The following is a 13,331-nucleotide window of genomic DNA, read 5'->3' as shown; positions in this document are numbered from 1 at the left end:
GAACTTTACATTTTATAACATATAAGAAGAATATTAAAAAGTATATAATGTGTTCCAAAAAGTTCACTGATAAAGCAGGCATTTTTGAAGCCCATTTAACAGAAAAGGGAACTGAAACTAAAAGATGTTAAACCACTTGCTCAAGGTCTTCTATCTAGAAATTATAGGAGAGAGAATTCAAGTCTTTTTTTCATTTCACAAAACTTATGTCAAAATAGGGTTTCTTGAAGGAAATAAAAAAGACACTGAAAAACAGATAGAATGGAAAAGAGTAGTGAAATTTAAAAAAAAATGAGTATTGAGAAAAATTAAGCCCATTCTAGATATAAAACAGACCGAAGTTGTGTAATTGGGGGTGGGAGTGGGGAGAACATGAAGAAGAGGAAGAGGAAGGAGAAAGATGGAGAAACAAGAATGGTCCCATGATGGGAACTTTTCTGAATCCCGGTATGGAGGCGATTACCAAAGCTGAATTTTTTGAAAGTACTTTGAGAACAAATAGAACAAAAATGCTTCTCTCACTTAAAATTAAATGACAAAATGTAGTCAACAAAACCAACTGATTCTTTAATGCCTACCTTTTCCTCATTACACTTTATAAAGCAAAACAGGATTCTTATACGACTGATTTAAATATATCCAATTCTGTGGTGGTTATTACATCTAATTTCCTTCATATCATTTCCTTATTGTCTGGTCCACAGCTTCCAAGTCTAGATCCTTAAGCTATTCCTTTCTTGCCTTGAACTTTCATGTACATGCCTCAAGATAAGTGTTACCAAATTTAGTTTCATAAATATAGTTTGGTAGGTTATAACAAATACATAGGAGCTATGATTATTTGTGCTTGGGAAATACAAGGTTTAGCAAAGTGAAATAGTTTTTTTCCTCTTGATTATTAAATTATGGAACTTCTCAGAGCCCATTCTGAATTTTCACATGCAGGACTTAAATATTTTTGATCCTGGTTTCTTTTTTTAAAGGGAAAGCTCATGATACCAGTGTTTTGGGAAACATAATGGAAACTCTGTTCTTGATTGAAAGTCCACAATACATGGACCTGGAAATATCAGTTGATCTTCAAACCTTGCCTAGATAGCTGCTGCTTCCTCTCGCCTATGCCTCGTTTTAGGGTTGATTTCCACTAGAGAGGGAAGCATGGCAACCATTATCCCTTCTCAAACATAAGCAACTTGCTCTCTGAGAACGCTTGTTTCTTCCCCAGGGATCCAAAAGACCAGAAATATTAAAAGTAGCTTCTCTTCAGTGGAAGTTTGATAACTCCTCTTTTGAAGTCAAGGAGATACAATAGAAAGACTTTTATTTGAAATCCGTTAGCATTGGTTGGTAACATTGTGACATCCAACTTGTTACTTTACTTTCTGAGACTCAGCTTTCCCAACTGTAAAGCAAAAATTACATCTACGACACAGGGGTATAGTAGGAATCTATGACGTAGTGGATTCTTTCTTAATATATCTAGACACAGCCAGTACAATAAAGATGCAGTTGTCTTCTCCTCTTTTTTTGCTTAATCTCCTGAGTGTCTCAAGGTATTATGTCTTGCTGGATTGATCCTCCAGGAATCTGAATCAATACTGGAACATGGATTTCTCATTGGATAATATCTTTGCAAATATTACCTTATCAAGTTGTGTGTGAAAAAAATCCAGTCAACTGGACGATGAAAAGTAAATGAATTCGGACATTCAAAATAAGGTCTTTTTTCCCAGGGAACTCACATAGAGTTGAAAACACTTGCAAATTCACGTAGAAAGAATATTAATAGTGAAATGCAGTTCATGATACTCAAAGAAGGAGAAAGAATAAAAAGGAAGGGCTATAAAATTTCAGAGGAGGGAGAAAATGAGGGCTTGAGACTTGAGTTGTGAATTCTTGAAAGGGTAGGATCTTCCCGTGGAATCTGCAAGGCTACTGAGTTTGAGGGTATCTATTGAGATCGTTTTAACTCTACTGTGCTTTTTCAGTGTGCACGTTTTGGGTGGAGATTTCTGCCCCTGAAGCATAGTGAGCTTCTGGGTGATCTAGATATGAGCTCTTAGCATGAACACTGACATAGGTGACAGGAGAGAGGGAGGTGGTGGAGGACAGGGAAGAGAAATAATAGTATGCCCAAGGCACCTCTAAGATTGTAACTATACACCAGCCCCTCTACCAAAAAAGAAAGTACAGTGGCCTCAGAGACCCTAATCACTTCTTCCATGTCCGTTGTTTCTCTTTTTTATCTGGTTACCCGAACATGGGGGGTATAAGTGAGGTCATGAGGAAAAGTTTGGCTAAAGCCAGCAACTGGGCTATTTCCTAGATTTAGTTTAAAATATGGAAACAAAACAAAACCTTGGAAAACAAGAATTAAACGACTCAAAACAATGAAGTTTTAGAAGTCTCCTCAAAAATATGTCATGCTAATTTAATATAACAATATTATGCTTTTAGAGTTAAGAGCCATGACATATGGTGGTGAGACTTGATGCCAAAGAAAACTATGAAAAGCCCTGCTATTCACCAAATGGTCACTAGAGGGGGACGTAGCACACAGATGGGCTTCAGTTCCTTAGGCAAGCAGCTCATCTCAACAGTGCAGATTTCCCACCTCCTAGACAGGGTCAGAGGTTTTCGTTGCCATGGGAATCCCTAAACAAGGGGTAAATATGTCGACAATGCCGTAGACAATTTTATTTTTCATCCTTTTTTAGTGCATGGCCGTCTTAGAGCACTCCTTCTGCAGCCTGATGTTGCTCACTGGGCTGTTAAGTCTTGGCTTGTGGCAGCACAAGCCATCCATTATTGCCAAATGGCATCACAGCACGTAGCTCTGTTCACACACTGTGGTGCATTGTAAAGGTCCCTGCTCTATGGAGAGGGAAAAAAAAGATACCTCTTTTTTCCCTCCCTCTTTTCCCTAGCTTGCTCCCCCTTCCAAGTGCAGCTGAATCTTCAAATGTGGACAACTCCCGAGTCTGTCTGTATCAGGCTAGTAGATGCCCAGAGTGATTAAGCATGGAGAAAGCCAATTTAATCTGGGGCAAAGAAGAACTGGAAGAAAGGCATCCGATTTATTCTTTGGTTCTCAAAGGTAGATGTTTGAGGTGACTAGATTATATTTCAAATAAATTGACTTCCTAAAAGATATTCCTTTAAATGGAGTCTGTGGTAGAATTAAGGCTAACAATAGCAAGGCCTGTGCCATAACTGAGCATGTATCAGGACAGTCCCGTTTGTAGGAAATAGCTCTAGGCCATTCGGAAGACCGCTAGCCAGGGATGTAAAGCAGGCAGGGAACGGGGCTGTATTACCAGAAGCAAGTTACCTAGCAAGGTATTATCCCTGTCTTCCCACAGTTGGCTCATCATTTACTGTGTACCTACTAGGTGCTGGGCACTCTCCCGGGTATGAGTATTAGTAGAGACGACGCTGCACTTGAGATGCTTACAGTCAAGGGTTCTTTTACCCCCTGAGAACTGGACTGGATCCAAGGGGAAACTAAGGTTGCTGTGGCAGTAACACGGGTCCCTAACTCACAGTTAGAGCCCTCCTTTCCACCAGTCCCCCTTCTCATGTTAAATGAAGGAAGCGCTCCCTCACAGAATGACTGGGAGGAGAAACAGGGCTTTGGACCTGGTTCCTTGAGGTCAGGAGTCAAGTCAGCTGGTTCACAGAAGTACCCATTGTGGATAGGCCTGTGTGTGGCACGTGAACGCCCTTCAATAAATTTGTGCTCAGCAAATGAAAACATAGATGGAGGGATTGATGGGTGGAATAGTAAAATGGGTGGGGCACTTTGAGGATTCTCGGTGGATCTGTTTAAAATGGAAAAATGATGAACACTCACTGCGTCATAGAATACCAAGCCTGAATAAAAAAGAAGAAAACGTGCAACATTCAGTCTTTCATTTCAGCTTCATCTCCCAAGTTTTATCTTTCACTGAGCTACAATTTCTTTTATCACTTTCAACATCAGAATATTTAAATAATAGCAAACAAATATCCATTTTTAGGGTGGTAAAAAATTCATGCGTAAATTATTAAGAAGGAGAAAGGAAATGAAATAATCAGCTGTCCCATTTCTGGGAGGGGTGCTCCAAAGGCCATTCTTGTAGAGAATTGTTGGACTTTCCTTGAAACTTTCATTGACGATTTGGGTTCCTGGCACATGGGAAATTCCCATCTCCATCTGAGATTTCCCAGAGGGCTTCAAGGACATAAAACTAAGATGACTGAAGGGGTCCCTAGATTGTGAGCCGCTGTCATCCGGACATTGGGGATGCTGCTCTGATCATGTTGGCCAGTGCTGGCTTCTTCCCGAAAGGGCCTGAGGGTGTCTGTTTAACTGGAAACACACTCTGCAGTGACAGACCTTTCCCCAAATGGTTCTTGTTTTGTGATTCAGCGTGTGAGTCATTCAGCTAATAACAACTTCCTTTCTGTCCCAGACATCCCCTGGGAAACTTTGATCTCTTCTGATTTGGGGATGAATCCTCGGGTCAGCTGCTAAGGCTGCAGGTTTAAGGTTAATCGCCAATGAAGTGGAGACAACGGAGGCTTGCTGTAGTTTACTGAACTGCAGAGGAGCTGGTAAGAAATCAGCCCTTGGCATCAGAAGGCGGCTTGTCTCATAGACAATTTTGAAATGATTGCAGAAGAATGTTGTGCTATTATCTACTAAAAATGGGCATATGCGATTGTTCAGCATGGAAAAATCCATTCGTACATCATACATGTCAGGGACTTAGCCCCCCACATCCACTCCACACCGTCTTTATTATGTAGTAACTATAGAGTTGCAGTTAGAATGGACCCACCTCCAGTTCTGGTGGTGGGCCTTAAGTGCATCAGCTCATCTTACGCCTCTTGCTACAATGCTCAGGTTAGGAATGGATGCTTAACCAGGCTAAAATTAACCAAGTCAAGGCATTTTCTTTGTCCTAGGGAATCTAGGTCATTCCCATCAGGGTGAAGCTGGCAGGTATTCCATGAGTTGAGGAAAGGTCCTATTTTTTATTTTCTGGATACGGGAAAGCATGTGTGTAGCTCTGTGCCGTGACTATCTGGGAAGCTTGAGCCTTAGGATGAGCTCACAGGAGGAAAAGGGAGCTGGAAAGAACTGGTAATAGCAACAAGCTCCTGAATGAAACCAAAGACCATTCTTCTGCTGTGTTTTTTTAATATAAGCTGAAATATTTCTTTTATTACTTAAACTACTTTGAGTTGGGTTTTCTATTACTACTGACAGAAAGACTGCCTACTGATGTAATTAATTCATTGCTCATTCAGTCACTTTTTCTATAAATACTTACTGGTTATCTGCTATGTTCAAGGTGTAAAGACAGAGGTAGTCCTTTCCCTCCAGGAGGACAGAGTATACCGGAAAGGCAGTCATATAAATGGAAAATAAATGTATAGCATGGCAAATACTAAATTCAGGCAAATGTATACAAGGTATGGTAGAAACAAGGAGGAAGGAACCCCCCAAATTTGCCTTCGGAGGCAGTCAGGGGAGCTTTGGGGAGGAGATGGCGTAGGAGATAACTATTAGGGTAAGATCTGGAAATAAGACAGGTGAGGGCAATCCCGGAAGAGGGAAACACACGTGCAACGAAATTTAGGCACAAGAAGACATGACTTATTTGGAATAGGTGGAAAATAAAAAGCAAGGAAGGGGATTGGCCATAGATGAGCCTGGCCAGGGTTAAACGTTAAAGAGTCTTTCATTTAAGGTACGGAGGTTTGGTTTTGTTTTGTTTTCTTGCTGTAATGGAGGCCCAAAAGAATTTTGACCAGAGTTTCCATTTTGAAACCACATACCTTATGAGTTCTTGGCCTCTGTATGATGGAAAGCAGTAAAACATTGTGGTAAAGAATATGGACTGTAGAGTAGAACTCCTTGGTCTTAAATCCTGGTTCTGCTATCTCCCAGTGCCTCAGTTTCCACATCTGAGAAATGGATGCAATGGGGCTGTTGTAAGGTTTAAAGAAGTTCTTAGTACAGAGGCTGACACACAGTACTTAAAATATATAATTTTTTAATCCAGATTTCCTCTTGCTGATTTCAGTTCCTAACAATATTATGAATAAGTTCCCTTTGTCATGATGAACAAACTAAAGCGTGGAAAAAGCTGTCACCCAGCTGCTTTGTAATACAGTGTATAGTCTCAAACCTGAGACTTTGTTTTAAAAGTTGGGCATCCATTGTTTCTTGCAGTTTAGTGAACTCTTTGTCCAGGCTGGGGTTTTTTTGTTTTATGTTTTTTGTTTTTTGCAGTTTGGCTATTTTTTGTAATTCTGGAGCAATGAGTGCATACCCATAGGTAGGGTAGCCCATGTAAAGATAAATGTACTATATCATCTCCCCCAAAATATCAATAAAACATCTCCATACATTAAAGATAAGGTAAAAGATAAAGATGTAGTCAGAGGTGTGCAGTAGGAGGGTAGGAGGTCCATAATAGCTCATAATAGTTCCATGAATTAAACGAAATGGGCTGTCTATGTAAGATTTCGCCTAAATGGAAATGCCAGGTGTGTGCCAGGTGCAGTTGATATTCCGCTGGTGTCCACACAGTATGACAACACTGGTTATGTATTATTAGTGTCTTCTCAGAGGTCAGGCATTCTGGTTAACCAAGGGTTGAGCCATAGTACATATTAAGTATTTTGAATATCATCCTTGCAGCTAAGGTTCCCACTCTTTATACCTAAAACTCACAGGTAGGAAAGAGAATAATTGGTAGGCAAAAACAGTGGGCTCAGTCAGTAGTCGTTGGGTGAGAATTGAGTTCAGAGGAATAAAATTCAACAAATCCCAGATGAAGCATATGAAAGAAGGACTGGGGTAGCAACGAAGCTAATACTATGACGTGTGGGCATCAGCTCACCAAAGAACTAGACAGACCTAAGTTTGCATCTCACTTTATCTTTCTAACCATATGAATTTTTGCAAATGATTTAACGTCCTTGGGTCTCAGTTTAGATGGAGAAGGCCGGCAATGATTCTGACCACAAAGAGTTGCTGGGCAAATTAAAAGAGACTATTATCTAATATGGAATGTGGCATAAAGAGTGAATAAAAATGATATCTGTTATTGTTATTGGTTTCCGACCAGCAGAACTGGGAAGATATCACTTTATATATTTATGACCTACTTAGGCAAGAAGTACAGATTATGGATATCTACTAAAATTTACCTGCTGCCCAAGAAGTTTTTAAAAATTTCTAAGAAATATTTCCAGGATAGCCCATTCCATCTTAGTATGCTGTATTATTCAGGGGTGATATATCGCAATTTCAGCCAACTGTTGAGGTTAGACTTCGCTCAGATGGGAGCAAACACTAATTCCAGTACATTTCACTTTACTCTGTCATTGTATCCTCAGACCTAGCACAGTGTCCTGTACATACTGAATGCTCAGCGAATGTGTGTTGAATGCGTGAATGCATGGGTAGCCTGTAACTGATCAGTACTGGATTTCACGCACTGCTTAGAACATGTTAACTGTTTTTTTCTTGGCATGGTTTCACCCTCATTTTAATGTCTCTCCTCTGGTAATTTTCTCATCCATTTCTGCCTTGTGATATGATTATTTTGTTTTTGTCTTATATGCCTTACTGAGTTATAAGCCTCTGAAATCAGATCCTGTGTCTTACTTTCTCTATTCTAAAAGTTCTAACGGACAATTGATTCTCAACAAATGTCTGCTGCATGTTGAGGTAACCTATGAAGTATTGTATTCAGTTTTAAGATGACTTGACCTTCGTTAGGTATATCCACTAAGACCATATCACCTCTTTATTTGAGACATGATACCTGCTCTCAGTTTCAATGGCTCTCTGTTAGTCACAAGTGCTTTACCTCTTGGACTGGCATGAAGAGTGAGAGAGACTCAATTCTCAGAGTCCTACATCTCAAACTTCTGATCACCGTAGTCATCTGTTCTGAATCACACTAGCCTCGGCTGCCTCCCCATAGTCTGCCAGTGCTGGCAATGGGACAGTCTTCATGGCTTATCAGGCAGTACCTTGCCCAGTATTTGCCTCCTGTGAATTGTACCATCTGAATCATAAAGAGCATCTTCCTTGCTTCCATTTACATTGATGGAGCCTTGCCATGGAGTGCCAGCTATTGTAAAATATACGGTCAGGGCAAAGGGCATGCAGTGATGTAGGGCTGCCAGAAGGTAAGAAAGAAAGCACTTCACTTGGCTGAAATGACATCCAGAATCACATCTGAAACCCTACCATGTTCTTGACCTTTCTCCCTCCTGGTATGTCCATTTGACAAAGCACATTCACTCAGACATGTGATGAGTGGAGAGAGTTCTACATCCCAACACAGCAGAATCTTGTGAATTGCTGACATTTAGTTCACAACGGACACCAGTTGCGCAGAAGTTAGTTAATACAAGGTGTCACGAAAGAAAATGGGATAAAAGCCAAAGGAACTTGACCTCATGTCCCTGCTTACTGATGCTCTTGTTTTCTACAGCTCTGCTTTTTGACTTTTCTTTTTCAGATACTGCTTCTATCAATTTCTTTTCTTCTCAGAATAAATTCTCTGCTTCTTGCTATGTCTTTGGATAGGAAAATGTCTCTTTTGGAAGTTTCACAAGCATATGAAGGCAGTTTCTAACACTTTATTTATTCTCTTGGCCAACCAGGAAGTTCCCACTATGCCAGAGAGAACTTGGATCATAGCTCTAAACTCAAGTTGTGGAGAAGGGGAGTTTCATCCTGACATTTACTCATTAAGAGAATCAGTGGTTAAATTATTGCCTATTCTAACCAGATTCAAAGAGACTTGGGTATTTTTTCATTTTCCATTTCATCTAGGAACAGTATGTTTACAGTTAATCTGAGTTATACGTGAGGCAAAACTAAGATAGCTTTAAATGAAGTAAACCAGGAAAACTTGTGATGCCTAATAGATTATCTATATTTTTATATAATGTTTTATTGAAATAAAATTGTATCATCTTTTTCCTATAACCGTATCTTGCGCTTCTCATCATCATGTTTATTCCCACGCATAAAATAATTATTGTAAAATACATTTTATGATGTAAGGATAAACAGGAAGATCAGCAGAGGACTAATAGGGGTTTTGTGACTTCGAATAGTATTTTCAACATTTTTGTCAACAAGTAGTTTTTTTTTTTTTTTTCTTGCGGTACGCGGGCCTCTCGCTGTCGTGGCCTCTCCCGTTGCGGAGCACAGGCTCTGGACGCGCAGGCTCAGCGGCCCTGGCTCACGGGCCCAGCCATGTGGGATCTTCCCGGACCGGGGCACGAACCCGTATCCCCTGCATCGGCAGGTGGACCCTCAACCACTGCGCCACCAGGGAAGCCCAACAAGTAGTTTTTTTCGTTTTGTTTTGTTTTGTTTGTTTGTTTGTTTGCTTTTTCGGTACGTGGGCCTCTCACTGTTGTGGCCTCTCCCGTTGCGGAGCACAGGCTCCGGACGCGCAGGCCCAGCAGCCATGGCTCATGGGCCCAGCCGCTCCGCGGCATGTGGGATCTTCCCAGACTGGGGCATGAACCCTTGTCCCCTGCATCGGCAGGTGGACTCTCAACCACTGCGCCACCAGGGAAGCCCCAACAAGTAGTTTTGAACCATGTTAGCCAAGTAGAAAATGTCAGTCCATAATACTTCCTAACCATCAAATTATCATAAACAGGAAGACTAGTTTGAGCAGACAAAGCTGTGCCTTTAAATAGTATACATTCTTCAGCATGTTTTATTTTTATATGGAACAAGTCTTTTTCTTTGATGCATAAGAAGAGTTCTGGGGTATAGAACAGAACCTGATAAGACAGAACAGAGTAAACAGGGTTGAATAACATGTTTCTCAGACCAGACGGTGGAAGACCTCATTGTTAATAATAGAGGAAAGCATGGGGGTCACTGTGACTGTCGGGGTAATTGGACTATGTTGAGAGCAAGAATTCAAATAATTTTGGTGCAGAATGTTACTTGATGCTGGCTTATAACGGATTCCACTGAAAGAGATTCTGAGATGGGGAGTTTGGTGCAAAAGTTTATGGAGCAGTGGTCTTGGAAGACATACCTGTGAAGAAATGAATAATGTGGGAATAAGCAGGGGGGAAAACTGGCCCCCAGTGCAATTGAAACTGAGACTTCAGCTGATCCCATGATGAGCTCTGTAACTGGGGTGACCCTTTAGATTACCTCAAATTGAGGCAAGTTGGGAAAGCCTTTGTTTCCCTCCTTCAGCAAGTAGTTTTCTTCATGCCAAGTTACTGGCACGCCAAGTTCTTGGAGGGGTCAAAAAATTGGAAGAGGCCGAGAGCAGTTTCCAACAAACATAGCAACTGTGCATGGTCAGTAGCCAATAGTACCATTTGGGGGGGTGGGGGATGGGTGCATTGACCTTGAAGAAGGGATTTGGAGCACTAGAATATTGATACTAGAGTAGTGGTTCTTAGAGTTAGGTATCCAGCAAGCAACATTAGCATTGCCTAGAAACATGTTAGAAATGCAAATTCTCAAGACCTATCCCAGATCTACTGAATCAGATATTCTGGGGCTGGAACAGAGCAATATATGACTTAACAAGCCCTCCTGGTGATTCTGATGTACATTAAAGTTTGAGAAGTGACACATCTATTATAACCACCCAACAAGAGTACATCAAAAAAGAAATTTCATTATCAGAATAAATTCTTTTTGTGTTTAGACCTTTCTTTCTGATAAAAGTGGTCTGATTTCTGCATCTGGTTTTTTGTGTTACTTTACAGACTGAAAAATCAGACCTGATTTAAGGCTTCAGTCAGTTTGGTTATGATAGCCCATTGTCACAATATCCCAATGGCAGGGAAATGTGGGATACTAGTCTCTGTCATGCTATGGGAGCTCAACCAAAGGAAATAACTAAGAGGAGTGAATGAAAAAGACAAACAGAGGTGCAGACATCATCTGTGTTCTTTCTTGTATGAGACTGTGAAAGTTCAGCATTGTGAAAACCTCTTACTTGCCCTGGGATGAACTTAGATAGGTACCAAATGTCTGCCATTTTGCTTCTGAGAAGAAAACAAATACAGTTTTCCTGTTCTTATAGAAAATTTATACAAACATTGATTGGCCATGAAGATAACACCAACAGCCAAGGAAAAAAAATACTGCCAAATGGTGAATGATACGGTAGATTATCTGTAGACCATGAAAATCAGAACATATTTTTAAAATGAACAAAAGAGGAAACTAAAGATGAAAGTGCTTATTCATTAAATCTCATTTCTGAGTTCAGTTACAAACTTCATTGCATAGCTATCCTTGCCTCCAAATATGAGGCAGAATGCCCATGTTTTAGAAAGCTCTGAGATTTGCTGTGAGTAAACCTTAGACACCACTTTAGTTTATCCAATCTGGATTTCTGTATCTGCCTCTACGAACTATTAGAAAAAAATAGACCCAAGGGACAAAAGCTCTCTTCAGCTTCTCCCATCCCATCTTCATCACCAGTTTGCCATTTGTATTGATACCACCTGTGTTGTTCACCTAACTTCCCTTCTTTGGAATAGCAAATGTCTCAAGCATACATACTCAACAACCAAAGACTTAATCCTCTCTTCTTTTCAAATAGCATTTGGACTTCATTTACTTTTCCAACTACAGCTCAGTTGTTGACTGGGCTGTTGTAGCTTCCAAAATCCACTTTTATTTTGTGAGTGGGAGGCTTAGATAACCAGGAATGCTTAATTAAATGCAATATATTTTCCCAATGAATTCTCTATGGTGCATTCATTTTTAATACATCTTAAGCTTTAACTCTAGGACAACTGGTCTTAAATGGACTAACAGGCAGACTCATCACAGAGACGCATTAACTCTGCTAAGTCCAAAGATGCTCTTGAGTGGCTCTACATATCTGATTGCATTTTTTCCCCTTGGGTTCCCAGTCACTTGGGGAAAATTAAAATGTTCTCATCGCACGGAGGCTGTGTTATAAACTTCAATCTTAAGAGCTTCTCAGTTGATGTCACAGGAATCCCCTTGAAATACTAAATTCTGGAATCCTGTACTAGGGAGAAAATTAATAACAGTCCCATGGCTGGTATTTTTTTTCCTTGAGATTTTTAAATTAAATAATTAAACTTCTAATATATTTGAAGGACTTCCTAAAAGATAGGATATTCACATTTATCTCAAGGAGAAACTGTTTAAGTATCTTTCATATGGTGGCTCAAGTTCAACTGGCTGAAAGGAAATTACGCTTTCATTATTGCATGTATAAACAGAATAATGATAATTATTTCAGAGTTATTGTTAGTTAACACTTGCCCAGTGTCAGCAAAAAACTGGATATTCTGAGAAACACTAAAGAATAGCCCCATTAGTTTCCTTTTTTAAATTTTTATTATCTATTTATTTATTTTTATACAGCGGGTTCTTATTTGTCGTCAGTTTTATACAGATCAGTGTATACGTGTCAATCCCAAACTCCCAATTCAGCACACACACCCCCGCCCTCTCACCAGTTTCCCCCTTGGTGTCCATACGTTGGTTCTCTACATCTATGTCTCTATTTCTGCCCTGCAAACCGGTTCATCTGTACCATTTTTCTAGCTTCCACATATATGCATTAATATACGATATTTGTTTTTCTCTTTCTGACTTATTTCACTCTGTATGACAGTCTCTAGATCCAACCACGTCCCAACAAATGACCCAATTTTTTCCTTTTTATGGCTGAGTAATATTCCATTGTATATATGTACCACAACTTCTTTATCCATTCGTCTGTTGATGGGCATTTAGGTTGCTTCCATTACCTGGCTATTGTAAATAGTGCTGCAATGAACATTGGGGTGCATGTGTCTTTTTGAATTATGGTTTTCTCTGGATATATGCCCAGTAGTGGGATTGCTGGGTCATATGGTAATTCTATTTTTAGTTTCTTTTTCTGGTACGTGGGCCTCCCACTGCTGTGGCCTCTCCCGTCGTGGAGCACAGGTTCCGGATGCGCAGGCCCAGCGGCCGTGGCTCACGGGCCCAGCCGCTCCGTGGCACGTGGGATCCTCCCGGACCGGGGCACGAACCCGCATCCCTTGCATTGGCAGGAGGACTCTCAACCACTGCACCACCAGGGAAGCCCTATTTTTAGTTTTTTAAGGAACCTCCATACTGTTCTCCATAGTGGCTGTATCAATTTACATTCCCACCAACTGTGCAAGAGGGTTCCCTTTTCTCCACACCCTCTCCAGCATTTGCTGTTTGTAGATTTTCTGATGATGCCCATTCTAACTGGTGTGAGGTGATACCTCATTGCAGTTTTGATTTGCATTTCTCTAATGAT

This window comes from Physeter macrocephalus, chromosome 15 (genome assembly GCF_002837175.3).
Source record: "Physeter macrocephalus isolate SW-GA chromosome 15, ASM283717v5, whole genome shotgun sequence".
NCBI lineage: Eukaryota > Metazoa > Chordata > Mammalia > Artiodactyla > Physeteridae > Physeter > Physeter macrocephalus.
The sequence above is the reverse complement of the archived record's forward strand: the minus strand, read 5'-3'. Positions refer to the sequence as shown.